Genomic DNA, 17,216 nt, shown 5'->3' on the forward strand with positions numbered 1-17,216 from the left:
CAGAGACACGGTGGGCCAATTCCTGAATTTGTGAGGTAAAATCCGAAACAGCTTTGGTCAGAGCAGTGTGGAAGAGTTCTTTGATATTCCGGAACATGGCCGCGGGTGAGAGGTCCTCAGGGTCCACAGCGTCATCTCGATCTGAGAGGCCTGCTGGTGAGGAAGGGCGGGAGGACGCCATCTTGGATCTCGTGCTCGTTCGGAACAAGTCCGGGATAGACTGCGAAAGGACCTGGGAGGCTCTGCCAGAACCTTGCCTGTGGCTCCGGGGCATGCTAGGGAACCTAATGGTGGGTCCGTAAAACTGGTGGAGCCGAAAGTCGGCGCTAAAGGAGGCTAAGTAGACGCGGGCAGCATGGAGCTCACAGCAGACACGTCCTCCTCAGTGAGCCGCGCGCATGCGCCCCCCGCCCATTTAGGTATTTACATGGTCGTCCATTCATTTATTTGGCCAACTAAATATCCTCTGTGATAATGGGGTACTCCGTTGCCCCAGCGTTCGGAACATTATGTTCCATACCCTGGGTGCGGGCTGCGGGGGTCGTGACGTCACGCCACGCGCCCTCAATGCAAGTCTATCATGGCTGGGGCGGGGCTATGATGTCATGAGGGGCGGGGCTATGACGCCAGCTCCAGCGTTCGGAATATTTTGTTCCAAACGCTGAGCAGCAGAATACCCCTTTAAAGCCTGCATGCAGGTGGAAGGGACAACCGCTTATTCATTTAGAAAGAACATTTTTAACTATATCAACAGTGAAGTAATGTAAAATCCCTTGCTGTATGTGTCTTGACCTAATTCTGAGATGAATATTGTATTTGATCATGAGTTATCGCTGCATGCAAAATTCTGCTGAGTGGATTATTAGAGCTCGTTTGACACCTACACAGAATTTAGTAATTCTCAAAACAGTTACACATATGTATGTTTAAAGGGGTACTCCGGTGGAAATATTTTTTTAAAATCAACTGGTGCCAGAAAGTTAAACAGATTAGTAAATTACTATTAAAAAGTCTTAATCCTTCCAGTACTTTTTAGCAGCTGTATGCTACAGAGGAAATTCTTTACTTTTTGAATTTCTTTTTTGTCTTGTCCACAGTGCTCTCTGCTGACACCTCTGTCCGTGTCAGGAACTGTCCAGAGCAGCATAGGTTTGCAATGGGGATTTTCTCCTGCTCAGGACAGTTCCTGAGACGGGCATCAGGTGTCAGCAGAGAGCACTGTGGACAAGACAAAAAAGAAATTCAAAAAGAAAAGAATTTCCTCAGTAGCATAAAGCTGCTAAAAAGTACTGGAAAGGTAAAGATTTTTTAATAGAAGTCATTTACAAATCTGTTTAAACTTTCTGGCACCAGTTGATTAAAAAAAAATGTTTTCCACCGGAGTACCCCTTTAAAGGGGTACTCCACTGGCAAACTTTTTTTTTTAAATCAACTGGTGGCAGAAAGTTAAACAGATTTGTAAATTACTTCTATTAAAAAAATCTTAATTCTTTCAGTACTTATCAGGAAGTTCTTTTCTTTTGGAACTTCCTTTCTGCTTGACCACAGTGCTCCTTGTTGACACCTCTATCCATTTTAGGAACTCTACAGAGAAGGAGAGCTTTGCTATGGGGATTTGCTCCTACACTGGACAGTTCCTAAAATGGACAGAGGTGTCAGCAGAGAGCACTGTGGTCAGGTAGAAAGGAAATTAAAAAAGAAAGAGCTTCTTGTGGATCATGCAGCACCTGATAAGTACTGGAAGGATGAAGATTGTTTTAATAGAAGTAATTTACAAATCTGTTTAACTTTCTATCACCAGTTGATTTAAAAAAAAAATGTTTTTCAGTGGAGTACCCCTTTAAGAGCTGCTAGGAAGGGAGAGCCAGGGGGAGGGGGGGGGGGGGGATGAATATTCATAAGCGGGTGGCGCTGACATCACAGTGCCACTTGGCTTCCGAAAACTCTGCCCGTGCCAGTTACAACCACATTTGCATAGATAGAAAAACTAAGATTGCACCCGAACGGCCAGACAGATCCGGGTAAGGTAGGGATCATATGAATAGCATGCAATGTCAGGCTGCTGCTTCCAAGGCCGGCAGGATATTGTCATGTATAAAAAGAGGCATGGACTCAAGGGACAGGGACATAATACTCCCCCTTTATAAAGCATTGGTACGGCCTCACCTGGAATATGCTGTTCAGTTTTGGTCGCCTGTTCATAAAAGGGACACTGTGGAGCTGGAAAGGGTGCAGAGACGCGCGACTAAACTAATATGGGGCATAGAACATCTTAGCTATGAGGAGCGATTAAAGGAGTTACAATTGTTTAGTCTTGAGAAGAGACGTTTAAGGGGGGATATGATAAACGTATATAAGTATATAAATGGCCCATACAAAAAATATGGAGAAAAACTGTTCCAGGTTAAACCCCCCCAAAGGACGAGGGGGCACTCCCTCCATCTGGAGAAGAAAAGGTTTAGTCTAAAGGGGCGACACGCCTTCTTTACCATAAGAACTGTGAATTTATGGAACAGTCTACCTCAGGAACTGGTCACAGCAGGAAAAATTAACAGCTTTAAAACAGGGTTAGATACATTCCTGGAACAAAATAACATTAATGCTTATGCAGAATTATAAAACTACATCCCTTCCCCTTATCCCCTTACACCCTTCACTTCAATTCCCTGGTTGGACTTGATGGATGTATGTGTTTTTTCAACCATACTAACTATGTAACTATGAATCAGTGTCCCCCGCACTATCCATCAGTACCCGCCGTCAGTGCGGGAGTGAACATGTGACAGTTTTCCTTTAAGAAAAGTTTTTTTTCAGCAGATATAGCATGTACAGTGGTCCCTCAACATACGACGGTAATTCGTTCCAAACGAGCCATCGTTTGTCAAATCCATCGTATGTTGAGGGATTTGTGCAATGTAAAGTATAGGAAGCTGTACTCACCTGTCCCCGCCGCTCGAGATGGTGTCCCCGGGCCTCCGCTGGGCTCTCCGCTGTCTTCTCCGGTCCTCTGCTGTCTTCTCCGGTCCTCTGCTTTCTTCCGCAAGGCCTTACTGGGCCTGCGTAGCGACGTCATTACGCCGCTGCGTACGCCATTCCTATTGGATGACATGCGCAGCAGCGTATTGACGTAATCGGAGAGGGCCGAGAAGACACCGGAAGACCAGCGCTGGACCCGGAGGGCACCCCGGAGCATCGTGGAGGGGTAAGTAATACTTACCGCACCACACGGGGAACATTAAGCTGCTATCCGGCAGCAGCTTAAGCATTTGGCGCTGCCGGATAGCACTTAATGCGATGGCCCCGACATAAAAAAGCATCATATGTCGATGCTAACATCGACATGCGATGGCCTCTGAGAGGCCATCGTATGTCGATTTCATCATATGTCGGGGCCATCGTAGGTCGGCGGGTCACTGTATTATACAGTCCTGGGTCCCAGCTGCTGCAAAACAACTAAATCCAAACCTTAGATACTGTAATATTTTTTAAAGGGGTATTCTGAGATAAGTTTCCTTATCTTGTTTCCTTTCCCTTGTCTCTATTCATAACACAGACCCTGGGCCCCATTCTGGAGATCGCAGAGGGTCTGACTACTAGGCCCTGATTCTGCACCCTGACTGTATAATCTCACCAATCATCTGATATTCACTCCCATCTGACTATTCTCCATCGTGCCCCCTTCCCATAGACTATCGTTGAGGGGACGGGCGTGACATCACGAGGGACGGCCCTGAACACGAAAGCCCGCACGCAGCGTTCAGAACAATAAACTTCCGGACGCTGGGGAGCGGAGCTTCCGAAGCAGGGCAGCGGAATACTCCTTTAAACTCTTATATCTAGGAAAGGAATATTAATAAACTGTAAAAACGAGTGTGATCAGGGTTCCCTATGCTATTTAATGATCGAAACATCTCTTTTTTTTGGAGGGGTTGACTACAGGTCCTCTTTGAAGGGAGGTTCAGCCCCTTTCTAGTGGCAACTTCTTACAATGTTTATTAAAGAGGTTATCCAGGAAAAAACTTTTTTTTATATATATCAACTGGCTCCAGAAAGTTAAACAGATTTGTAAATTATTTCTATTAAAAAATCTTAATTCTTTCAGTACTTATGAGCTTCTGAAGTTGAGTTGTTCTTTTCTGTCTAAGTGCTCTCTGATGACACGTGTCTCGGGAACCACCCAGTTTAGAAGAAGTTTGCTATGGGGATTTGCTTCTAAACTGGGCGGTTCCCGAGACACGTGTCATCAGAGAGCACTTAGACAGAAAAGAACAACCTTAACTTCAGAAGCTCATAAGTACTGAAAGGATTAAGATTTTTTAATAGAGGTAATTTACAAATCTGTTTAACTTTCTGGAGCCAGTTGAGATATATATATATATATATATATATATATATATATATATATATATATATATAAGTTTTCTCCTGGATAACCCCTTTAATCTAGATCAGTGGTTCCCAGCCGGTGTGCCCAGCACACTAGTGCCCTGTGATGGCCTGTTAGGTGTGCCATGGTGTCTGGCGGGAAAGATGGCAATGGGACACGCTAGGACTTCTGTGATGTACATCCCTAGAGGTCGTAGCTTTGCCCCCTGTAAGTAACTAGGTTCCTGGGAATCTGACACTGCCTGCAGCCACTAGAGGCCGGTAGCATCACTTCTTCTGGGATGTAGACGATGTGGTTGCAGAAAGAAGATGGAGAAGACACTGATGACTGTGGGGTAGCCCTGGTAAATATGTGTTTTTTTTATACTCCTTGAGGGAAAAGGGGTGATGGGGAGTCCTTCCTGCAGGGGTAAAGCTAACTATAGGGGAAAAAGCTATCTACAGTGGGCAAGCTCACTACATGGGGTCACTACATACAGGGGGAAAACTACTTAAAGGGGGCCGTATATATATGGGAAAAGGTACCTACGGGGAGGTACTAACTACAGGAGGCAAACTACCTACAGGGGTGTTTTACAAATAAGGGGGGGGGGGGGGTTCAGTGTGCCCTGAGCTAGAAAAAAAAAAAAAGTTGAGATAAACTGGGCTGGATGTACACTAAAACTGCACTACAGATTTCATATTCAACTTTTTCAACATAATCCTTTGAGGACTTTATTCTTCCCATAATCTTCATCACTGGCAGCCATGACCATCCTAAGCTTTAAGTAGCGTCTTTGTGCCTACTTCAAACCTGCCTATTGGGAAAATTACGGAACGTCCTGCCTTTGCTTGGTCTGGGGATACATGACAAAGAAAGCGGACTCTTGAAAGATGAAAGAGAACGTGGCTGAGCGCTAATTACCATTCTCCCGGACGCAGGATCACAATGTGAGTGCCATCGTCTGGCTTTATTATAAGTACTCGTGTGAGTGCCAAACAGAGGAGATAAGTGGCCTGTGTTTAGAGGAAATTATCTCTGCTTTTAACCTCCTATTACTTAAAATGCAAATGGGAAAACATTTCCTATAAATCTCTAGCAGAGCATTTCTATTTAATGCATAATGAATGTTGTTGTTAAATATTACTGAAATATGTGAACAGAGCTTCATTCATTATTTACAGGACACTTTTTTTTTCCCAGTCAACATTTTTGAGGGTGCTCGAATCCTGGGAATTGAAAGGGAATATAAGAGTGGAAGTCACAAATGGAGAAAAACTAAACAAAGCTGTTAAAGGAGAACTCCACCTTTATTAGAGGTCATAGCTTAAAGGGGTATTCCGGGATTAAAAAAAAAATTTGACTAGGGATGTCCCGATACCATTTTTTTAAGACAGAGTATGAGTACCGATACTTTAATTCTAGTACTCACCGATACCAATTACGAGTACTTTTATTTTAAAGGGAATCTGACACCAGGGTGGCGCAGTTTCTGGCGCTGATTACCGTGCTGATATGTGGGTTCCTTGTTGTGTACAATGGAGGCGGCTGCTGTAGTATGAGCCAAGATTTCTCTCTTCTCCATTGGGCAGAACAGGGAATTTTTTTTCATTGGTGGCGAGACTGATATCTCCGGAGCGATTGCGCTAATGTTCACATAGTGAGCAGCGGTAGAAACCGGGTCACCTGCATCATCTACCTATAAATTCAAGTTAGTGCAGGTAACTCTGCTGTAAGATTGCCTTTAATAGTCGGTAGTATCCCCTTGTAGGTAGTATAGATAGTTGCAGACATTAGTAGCAGCACCCCTGTAGACAGCAGCCCCCCTGCAGACATTAGTAGCCCCCCCCCTTGTAGACAGCAGGCCCCCCCCCCTTGTAGACAGCAGCCCCCCCCCCCTTGTAGTTGCCAGCAGGAACCCCCCCCTTGTAGACAGCACAGCAGGCCCCCCTTGTACACAGCAAGTGGACCCCCTTGTACACAGCAAGCAGCCCCACTCCCTTGTACACAGCAAGTGCCCCCCCCCCCCACCCTCGGTAGTGCCACTGGTAGTTGCTCCCTGCAGCTCTGTCAGGTGTTGCCGCTCTGCTTCCCCATTCTCCCATCCGCATGTAGACAACAGGCCCCCCCTCCCTTGTAGACAGCAGCCCCCCCCTTGTAGACTGTGCCCTCCCCTTGTAGACAGCAGGCCCCCCCTTGTACACAGAGCACCCTTTGTATACAGCAGCCCCCCCAGTAGACAGTGCACCCTTTGTAGACAGAAGCCACACCTTGTAGACAGTGCCCCCCTTGTAGACAGCAGCCCCCCCCCTTGTAGACAGTGCCCCCCTGTAGACAGCAGCCCCCCTTGTAGACAGCAGCCCCCCTTGTAGACAGCAGCTCCCCTTGTACATTGCCCCCATTGTAGACAGCAGCCCCCCCTTGTAGACAGTGCTCGCCTTGTAGACAGCAGCCCCCCCTTGTAAACAGCGCCCGCCTTGTAGACAGCAGCCCCCCCTTGTAGACAGTGCCCCCTTGTAGACAGGAGCCCCCCTTGTAGACTGTGCTCCACTTGTAGACAGTGTGCCTCCCCCCCTTGTAGACAGGTAGTTGCTCACCTGCGGTTGCCGTTCTGCTGCCCCGTTCTCCCGTCCGCATCATGACGTCACATGGAGGAGCATGAGACTCTGCTTTCTCCATAGTGTTACTCTGGGTGCAGTGGAGGAGGTGGAGTGACATGTGTGTCACCTGCTTCTCCATGGGACGCAATGATTCGGATGGCAGAACGGGGTTGCGGAGCTGGGCATTTGAGGGGCTGCACTGCAGCAGGTATCGGGGACATTAAACAAGTCTCCGATATTGCACAAATGCCGGATATCGGCCCCAATACCAATACTAGTATCGGTATCGGGACATTCCTATATTTGACTGTGCTACAGGGGCTGTAAAGTTAGTGTAGTTCATAATATAAGTGTCTGTACCTGTGTTTGATGGTGGTATAGCAATTCTTCTGTGATTTTTTGCCCCAATGTTTATTTTTAGCAGCATACAAAATGTGGTCTCCGGTTTTACCAGGTTACAATGCGGCCCGAGACATTAACTCACTAGTCAGGTGTTCAGAGGGAGCCTGTCTCTGCTTCAATGGGTGGTGCGACTGCTGGGTGGGTTTTTTCATCAGCTGAAGGCACCCTGGTTAGAAAACACTGGTCTTTTGAATGAAAAAGATCACAGGTGTGTTTCAATGGATGGGGTGGCTGATGTGTGGGAGGGAGAAAAGTGACCTCACACTTACAGACAATGAATCATGGGACTTGTAGTTAGAGAGAGGGAACTCCAACACACTTACAGACAAGGAATCATGGGACTTGTAGTTAGAGGGAGGGAACTCCAACAGGAAATAGCCAGTGCACAAAAAGAAAGCCCCAGTTTTATGGCAGTCACTCTCATCACATTGCCATTTATCTCCAAGACAAGCACGGATCATTTCTAAGCATGTCCATTACTGTCTGGAAGCTACGTACTAAAATCACCTTAGAGTGGATAACACCTTTAAAACTTATATCACAACTAAGCTAAATCATGGAAACCCAAAGCCAAATGGGAAGGGGGGGGGGGATTTCTTATTTTGCTACAGCCTGAGGCTTAATTGCTAAGTGACAGCCTGCACCAAGGTCTAGGACTCGGGCTAGGGGCCAATCGGACCACCAGGTATACATGCCACAACTGTTTAAAGGGGTACACCGTTGGAAAACTTTTTTCTTTTTCAAATCCACTGGTGCCAGAAAGTTAAACAGATTTGTAAATTACTTCTATTAAAAAATCTTAATCCTTCCAGTACTTATCAGTTTCTGTATGCTCCACAGGAAGTTCTTTTCTTTTTTAATTTAATTTCTGTCTGACCATAATGCTCTCTGCTGACACCTCTGTCCATGTCAGGAACTGTCCAGAGCAGGAAAGGTTTGCTATGGAGATTTGCTCCTGCTCTGGACAGTTCCTAAAATGGGCAAAGGTGTCAGCAGAGAGTACTGTGGTCAGACAGAAAAGAAATTCAAAAAGAAAAGAACTTCCTGTGGAATATTCAGCAGCTGATAAGTACTGGAAGGATTAAGATTTTTTAATAGAAGAAATTTACAAATCTGTTTAACTTTCTGTCACCAGTTGATTTGAATTTTTTTTCCCACTGAAGTTCACCTTTAAAGGACAGACATCAGAGTGATCTCAGATGTCTGTCGTTACCGTCAGGTGTTAGCTACACCTGTACCTGCCGGGTATGATGTGGACCTTGATCCCAAATGCTTGTCATACTCCCTCACGCAAGGTATATGTCTGTCATGGGTCGGAAGGGGTTTTAATGGAAAGAGCTGACAAAAACTTAGGTGCCATGAATAAATTCTCAGTTGCCATGGAGGCCTGACATCTGGGATTTTTCGACCCTTACATATGGGACCTGGTACTGGAGGGGGTAGGGAGGCTGCTAATCATGTTCTTTTAGAGAGGGCTTTATGGGACAGAAGATCGACTAGAGGATCAAGAGGCACAGCAACCTCCACAACTTTACGAATCTATATTTTAAAATAATCCTGAAATCTTACAGTTTACATTCTTGCCACTAGGCCCCTTCCTGTTCTTTACAGATAACTTCATAGTAGTGTCCTCCTTATCATCACTGACAGGAGTACAGTGAAAGGTGACATCCGTGTATAGATAACAGAGGTAGAAACTATAGCTGTTGCTCACAGATCAGCCTCCCTGTTACGAGCCTGCTCTCTCCCAATCCAGGAGCATAATTCATCACCATAGCAATGGCTCTGCACGTCACAGAGCTGTGATTAGTTAAGTGACAGCACCTTCTGTCCTATCAGTTGAAGCAGCACAGGGCCACACAGGGTTAGATTCGGTTTGCACACCTCTCGGGGCGAAATATTTAAACCCTGTAGTGTGTTGCCTCCTTGCTGGTCATTGCCGTTCACTCCCTCACCAGCGTTGAAGTCTGTTTTTGCCTTCCTGTTTCCTGACCCTTCTTGAGCCTGCTGATTCTGAACATTGTAGTCTTGGTTTGACCCTTGCCTTTCCATTTCTAGTCTGTGGTTCGAATTTTGTACTTTGCTGTTCTCCTTGTTTGGAACCTTGGCTTGTTTCTGGATTTTCCCATTGAATTCTGACTTTTTTTCTGACACATCTGTCTGTTGCCTATTTGGTTTTTCTGACCTTCCGTATACCGAGCCCTTACTCAGGGTATGGATTGGCTCTGTGGTTGGGGTCATTCTATGAAGGAGATGGGGACACCAGAGGGGAACGATAAAGGGTTTGGGTGAGCTCAGGGCTGCACATATCCTTGCCCAATGTGGTCACTCTATCTTCCTGTAAAATTAACTCATCTGGGACAGCTCCAGTCTATTGTTTCCAACTGTACAGCATCTCTCTAAATACTGTCATAAACAGCTCTAGCAAGATGGCAACCCCATAAAAATGTACCAAAAATTAAATAAAAAAAACTTACAATCAGAAAAAATGAAAAAACAAAAAACATGTTTCAGCATCTGGCTCTAATGAGTAAAAACAATGTAGGAAATGACAACGTTCCCTTTAACAGAAGCTCGACAGTCACCATGAGTCAATGGCACCCATTGGTGAAGATGGATCCGTCACAGCACCATGGCTTCCTAGCCTCTATCACAATCCTACAGTATCGGCCTCTATAATCATGACGCTCTTAGTCCTCATACCCACTAATAGGAATCCAGCTTTCGACCAAAGAACACGTATAACATATAAAAACCGTACAGTCAAAATTAGGAATAGTCAAATGATATCAAGATTGAGTTGTAATCTTTAAAAGAGGTTTGCCCTTTTAAGTGGTATCTTACATTTAAGATCTAAAAAGGTTAGAAAAAACTAAATGGTCACTAACCTTTCAACAAACTTTGCATTAATCAACAGTACACGTGAATATAAGAAGATATATAATATATCTCATTAGGGAAAATGCCTATTTCTCTTTATTATTGGGCTTCTTTGCTCCTATTATTCTCCTTGACTCATCATTCACTCTAAAAAACTGCTAAAATTCATTCCGAGACAGATCAGCTCAATTACTGGGGTCTCCAGGATTTACAAAAAAAAGAAACATGGCTGTTTCCTTTAAAAAAAAAAAAAAAAAACCACCCCTTCTGTCCAAGTGGCATGTGCATGTGGCCTTATTGCTCACCATTAGGGCTTGCACGATATGGGGAAAATGTGCGATTGCGATTATGGAGGTAAATATTCTGATTTCAATATGTGATTGCGATATAATAAACAAATGCTGAAATCCCCATATTTCATGTCCAATCCCCTTATTTCATATAGCCAATACCCCAAATTTCATGTTCATTGACTGAACATTAAATGGAGGGGATTGGTTATGAAATGGGAAAAAATTATCTTAAAACCTCCTACGCATGTGCCTGGCCTGGTATAGTATAGTCTCCGGCGTTGTTGCATTACTCTATTGTGCAGTGTAGCCACGTTGGAGGGAGCACTGGGAGTAAGTGAATTCCCTTACAGGGGTACTCCCTCCCCAGACATGTTATCCCCTATCCAATGAATAGAGGATAACATATTATTGGGGGGGTCTGGCTGCTGGGACCCTACGCGATCTCCAGCGCGGTATCCTGTAATCCAATACACGGAGCAAACCAGATGATGGGCGACCACCGTCACACCCCTTCCATTCATGTCTATGGGAGGGGCCGTGACTAGCCGTCATGCCCCCACCCGTAGATAAGAATGGGGGTGGGGGAGTTGGCCTGGCATCACGAACACCAAAGCCCCAGGCTTCCCCCAGGGGGTCCCATCTATAATGCTTTCAATCTTCCACCTACAGATCCATATAAGGCTTGTTTTATGTGCCACCAACTGTACTTTGTACTATTTTGCTTCTGAACTAATTTTTTGCGCCGTGATCTGCCATTTTTATCGGTACCCTTTGTTTTGATGGGACTTTTCGATTACTTTTTGTAAAAAAAAAAATTCCTGGTATATGAAGTGACAAAAATCCTGTTATTTGGAATTTTTCATTTTTTTTACGTTTTCGCCATTGACCGTGCAGTTTCATTAATATTATATTTTAATAGTTCTGACATTTATGCATGAGGCATATGCCATGTATTTTATTGTAAATTTTTGTTTACATTATTTTATTTAAAAAATGGGGTAAAAGGGGGTGATTTCAACTTTTATTAGGGGAGGAGCTTATTAACATTTATTACCTTTTCTTTTTACATTTATTTTTTTACAATTTTTTATTCCCCATAGGGCAGTGTTTTCCAAACAAACAGTCTCTTGTTGCAAAACTACAACTCCAGTCTTTGAAAACCTACAACTCTCAGCTTGCCCAGACAGCCAAAGCCTCTCCAGGCATGCTGGGAGTTGTAGTATTGCAACAGCTGGAGGCGCACTTTTTGGAAAATACTGCCCTATGGGGACTAATACTTGCAATCTTGTGATTGCAGACACTGATCAATGTTGTGCCATAGCACAGCATCGATCAGTGTTATCAGCGCTCCATTACCACAGCCTGCTGAGGCTGCCTGCATTATTGGAGCGCCGATCGAACGGGAAGGTAGGTAACCTCTTCCCATCCTCTCAACTGTTCGGGACCTCGCGGGTTTTGCCACGGGTGTCTCGATCAGCTCCAATGAGCTACCGGCACTAGTTTTAGGCATTTTAGTGTCAAAAGATATATTTATTGAAAGCAAGGAAACGATACAGAGAAGTACATTGCAATCATAGTTAAACAGTATAAAAATACATACAACTAGTTTTGAACCTGATGTAGTCTCATCGTAGACAACAACCGGCAAAAATGCCAACCAACTGGGGCCAGGATCAGTGGACCCGGGGTAGGTAAGGATGGGGAAGGCAAGGAGGGTGGGTGATGGAGAAGAAGGGTAAAGGAAGTATCAGTGAGGATAAGTAATCCGTGTTGTGAAATGTTTTAGACCTATTAATACAGTGCATCACAAAGATAGGTAATATGTCAAGTCCGGGGCATGGGGAGAAGACAGCCATGGTTCCCAAACCTTATCAAAGTTATCTCTGGTGTCAGCTCTAATTGCATTAAGTTTTTCAGATAGCAATATTTGATTTACTCTAGAGACTACCATAGAGCTAGATAGAACATTGCAGCGCCATTTAGACGCCACATGGATCCTGGCCGCCAGCAGAATAAATTGAGTTAACTTAAATGAAGCAAAAGACATGCCCTGCGGCCTACGTCCCAATAAGCAGACATCAGGAGAGGGGGACAGTCTAATGTGTAAGACCGAGGAAATTAGGTTTGCTATGTCTGACCAAAATCTCGCCACCTGAGGGCAGGTCCACCATATATGGAGCATGGAACCCGTCTCTCGGCAGCCCCTAAAGCATTCTGAGGACACCTCAGGGTGTATGATGTGCAAGCGAGCTGGCACATAATAAGCCCTGTGTAGGACCTTCAGGGAGGTTTCAACAAGGGAAACCTGCCAACTCCCTTTACTGATTTGAATACAACAATCGTGCCACGTAGATAAGGGCATAGTGACCCCCAGATCTTCTTCCCATTGAGTCATGAAAGGCAGCTTAGTGTCTGGAAGAGGCTTGTTAAGCAAAGCGTAAATGTGAGATAGGGAGCCAGGTCGAGAGGGTGAGTAGATGGCAAGTGTCTCAAAAGAGGTAGGGGAAATCCCCGAAGAGGAGAAGGGAAGAGATAGAAGGGAGGAAAAGATCTGATTAAGTCTATACAATTCAGAAGGTGGAGGAGTATATCTAGCCATAAACATCTCCTTGGTCATAAGGTGGGTGCGAAGGAGAAAATTATGTAGGCGAGTAAGTTTGTGGCGCACCCACCAGTGAAATGGACCTGTGTTGAGGCCTGGAGCAAAAAGGGGGTTATGAAAAATAGGTAAGGCTGGGGACAGAGGAGATTGAAGAGGAGTCTTGAAGCGGACCGATCTCCACAAGAGCAGCGAGTAGCGAGAGAGGAGAGCAGAGGGGGGAATCAAAGTAAATATAGGACTGGATGACCACATAAGAGAGCATAAAGTATGGGGGGAGAGGAGAGTATTTTCCAGAGTAAGCCAGCGAGGTGCACCCGAAACTGCGTTACATAATAACAATTGAGCAAGACGAGCCGCTCTATAATATTTGACGAGGTTGGGGACAGATAGACCCCCAACATTCTCATGGTAGTACATAATAACTCTGGGGATACGGGGGCGGAGGCCTCGCCAAATGGAACGAAATATATCAGCCTGGAGTGTCCGGAGATCTGGTGAGCGGATAGGGATAGGTAGGGTTTGGAATAAATATAACAGTCTAGGTAGCAGTACCATCTTGACAGAGTGGAGCCTGCCTAACCAGGAAATATGAGGAAGATTCCATTTAGCCATGTCGGCCCTCAGGGACTTAAAGAGAGGGAGGTAATTAAGTCTATAAAGAGAAGCAATGTTAGAGGGAAGAGAAACCCCAAGATAGGGAAGGTGGGATGTGGTGGGGTGGAGATCGAAGTTAAGACCTATGAGATCCTGTGTCGACCTGGGGGTGTTACAGAACAATATCTCCGACTTGTTCTTATTAATTACCAGTCAAGAGACCGCTGAGAAATTATCTAGGACCGCAAATAAATTTGGAATGGAAACCAGGGGGTTTGTAAGGGTCAATAACAGATCATCCGCAAATAAATTAACTTTATATACCGATCCAGCTATATCTACTCCCGAGATGTCAGGGTTACTTCTTAGGGCACTCGCCAGTGGCTCCATGGCCAAAGCGAATAAGGCAGGCCATAACGGACACCCCTGGCGAGTACCCCGCTCAATAGCAATGGGGCTCGGGGAAGAGGAGGGGAGTTTAAGATAAGCCTGAGGTGAAGAGTATAATGTATGTAGTGCAGCTATAAACTGGCCCGAGAATCCCATTCTTTCCAGAACCTTAAACATATAGGACCATGAGACGGAGTCAAAGGCCTTCTCAATGTCAAGCCCCAACAAAGTCAGGGGGACTAGAGTCGAAGAAGACCAGTGAATCACATCAAGGACCTTACGGATATTGTCTGGGGCTTGACGACCAGGGATGAACCCCACTTGGTCATTATGAATCAGGTCAGGGAGAAATGTATTCAGTCTGCGGGCTAATATGGAGGTGAATAACTTAGTGTCCAAATTAATAAGGGAGATAGGGCGATAATTGGAAGGGAGCAAGGGATCTTTATTAGGCTTAGGGATGACTACAATCGATGCAGTAAGGAACTCTGGGGGCATAGGGGAACCAGAGAGCATTCTGTTGCAAAAAGAGACAATGTGAGGTAGTAGAATAGAACTAAACTTTTTGTAATAGAGGGCCGACAGACCGTCAGGGCCAGGGGCTTTGCCCTGTTTCAAGTCGGAGATACATCGATGCACCTCGTCGGCCGACACAGGTGAGTTAAGGCACTCCCTATCAGAGGGTGAGAGGGAAGGTAAGGAGATGGAGTCCAGAAAGGTAGAGATAGGGGTGGAGGAAGGGGGGGAGGAGCGCTCCTTGTACAGGGATGAGTAGAAAGAATGGAAAACATTATATATACGGGAAGGGTTAGAGGTGGGCACTCCAGGCTTGAGTTGAATTGAATGAACCCTATTTATCCGCTGTCTTTGCCTCAGCATGGAGGCCAAGAGCTTGTCCGGCTTGTTCGCCCATTTATAATAGGTGGCCTGTGTCCACCTCACCGTTCGCTCAGTGCGATCCGTAAGCACCGCATCCAGCTGAAGCCTTGTAGTTTTAATAGCATGTAGCAAATACGGTTGAGGGTTCAGCTGGTGTGCAGTGACCAGTCTAGCTAGCTTATTTTCCAGGGCGGATTGTGTATTCAGTCTCTCCTTTTTAAGTTTTGCTGCAAGAGATATGAGTTTACCTCTAATGAACGCCTTATGGGCCATCCAAGTCCAACCAATATCAGAGGGGGAAATAGAGTTAGTAGAAAAGAAAGAAGTGAGAGCCTCCTCCAGAGCCACACGAATATGGGGGCGTGACAATAATGACTCATTTAACCTCCATGCATATGGTGTGGAACAGCGATTACCAAAGGCAAACTGGGCGTACACCATATCATGGTCAGACCAGGCGCAATGTATGTGTCTGGCATAGAGCAAGTGGTGCAGAGAGGAGGTCGACGTCAGAATCCAGTCGATTCTGGTATATAGCGAGTGTGCTGGAGAATAGTACGTATACCCCCTCTGCGCCAGGTTATGCTCCCTCCACGCATCCGCCAGCTCATGCAAGGCTAGAGTGTCCTTCAGGAGTCTCTGCTGCGTACCCGTTCTATGAAAAGTAGTCGTGTGGGACCTATCAAGCACCCCGTTGAACACCATATTAAAGTCACCACACCATATAAGAAAATTGTAGGTAAGATCAGGTAATTTGGCTGCCAAGTGAACAAAAAAGTCCAATGGATCATCATTTGGTGCATAGGAATTAATTATACACAGCCGATATGTGCCCTCCAGGACCAAATATCTACCCTCAGTATCCACATGAGATTTGAGTACGTTGAAAGGGAAAGCATTGTGAAGCATTATCAGTACTCCTCTGGATTTGGAAGTGTGAGAGGCCATATAAACTCGTGAGTAATTAGTATGGATGTGCTTTGGATAGGAAGAAGTAGTGAAATGTGACTCTTGTATACAGAGCACATCTGGAGCATATTTGAGGTAATCTATCATAGCTTTTTTCCTCTTAATTGGGGAATTGAGCCCTCGGACATTGTGAGATATCACCTTACACATAAGGAAAAGAATAGGCAGTGCTGAGGTAAATAAAGAAAGATAAGAAGGAGGGGAGATGCACTTGTCACATTAAAAGAGAAAAAAAAAAGCAAACACGGAAAAGTAGAGGAGAAGGGAAGGCAAGATAAGGGGGAACCAGAAAAACATGAGAACAACAGTACCAGGAGGGCTAAATACAATAGCCACTAGAACTCGTAACATCATAAGAGGACAGAGGGAGAGAGCCAGGGGGGACCCCAATGGGCTCTTAGTCCCCCGTGGCCCCCGTATCCTCTGCAGGTGGGGCAACATGGTAATCCACCAGAGGGAAAACTAAACAGTAGGGCAAAATCTCCCAGGCAAACGATAGTTAAACCACAGCCCAAGCAAGGGGAGTGGGTCAGTACAATAGGAATACAATAATACAGACAGAATCCCCATGGAGACGGGGATCCAACCCCCAGGCCCCCTGACCTCGGAGAGCCATAACAAGAAGAAAAAATAAAAAATAAAAAAATAAAAAAAATAAAAAGGGGGGGGGGGAAATAAAATAAATAAAGGGGGTGATACATATAACAGAGAACAGTTCCTGTAGTAGTCCCATGCACTATGGACCAAAAGACGAAAACTGTCCCTGCAAGAGAATAGGAGCATAAATGAGCTGCATCTCCAAAAGAAAAAAAAGACAAAAAAAAAAGACAAAAAAAAAAGACAAAAAAGGGGGAAAGTTAAGGAATAAAAATGGAACAAAAATGGGATGAATAGGCCTCCAAAAGTGCCAGAGAAAGACTTGGGACATAACAGTCCTACGACATTCAGGGTAGCGTCCCAAAGTCAACAGCCATTAGGCAATAGAGAATAGAATCGAAAAAAAAAAGGTAAACAGTTGTGGTTGATCATCCTGGGGGCTGGTGGAGAGGTCGATGCCTTTTGTAGGGAGAGTCCATCCTTTGCCACGTCTTCCTGATTTGGACAGCCGCTGTGGTAGAGGCACAGGTTCCTCACAGGGTATATTTTCCTTTTTTAGAATCTCCATAGCTTCCTGCGGTGTACGCACTGTGTAAAAGGTAGAGCGGAGCTGGAACTGTAGATTAAAGGGGAACCCCCACCTA

The 17,216-nt window shown here is 45.2% G+C and overlaps 1 protein-coding gene across 4 annotated transcripts in view; it reads right to left on the reverse strand.

Annotated features, from left to right (window-relative positions):
* Positions 1 to 17,216, reverse strand: part of LOC130296714 (potassium channel subfamily K member 9-like) — an 89,409-nt gene that overhangs the window by 16,129 nt on the left and 56,064 nt on the right. The window lies entirely within an intron of this gene.

The sequence above is a fragment of the Hyla sarda genome, chromosome 12, assembly GCF_029499605.1.
Source record: "Hyla sarda isolate aHylSar1 chromosome 12, aHylSar1.hap1, whole genome shotgun sequence".
NCBI lineage: Eukaryota > Metazoa > Chordata > Amphibia > Anura > Hylidae > Hyla > Hyla sarda.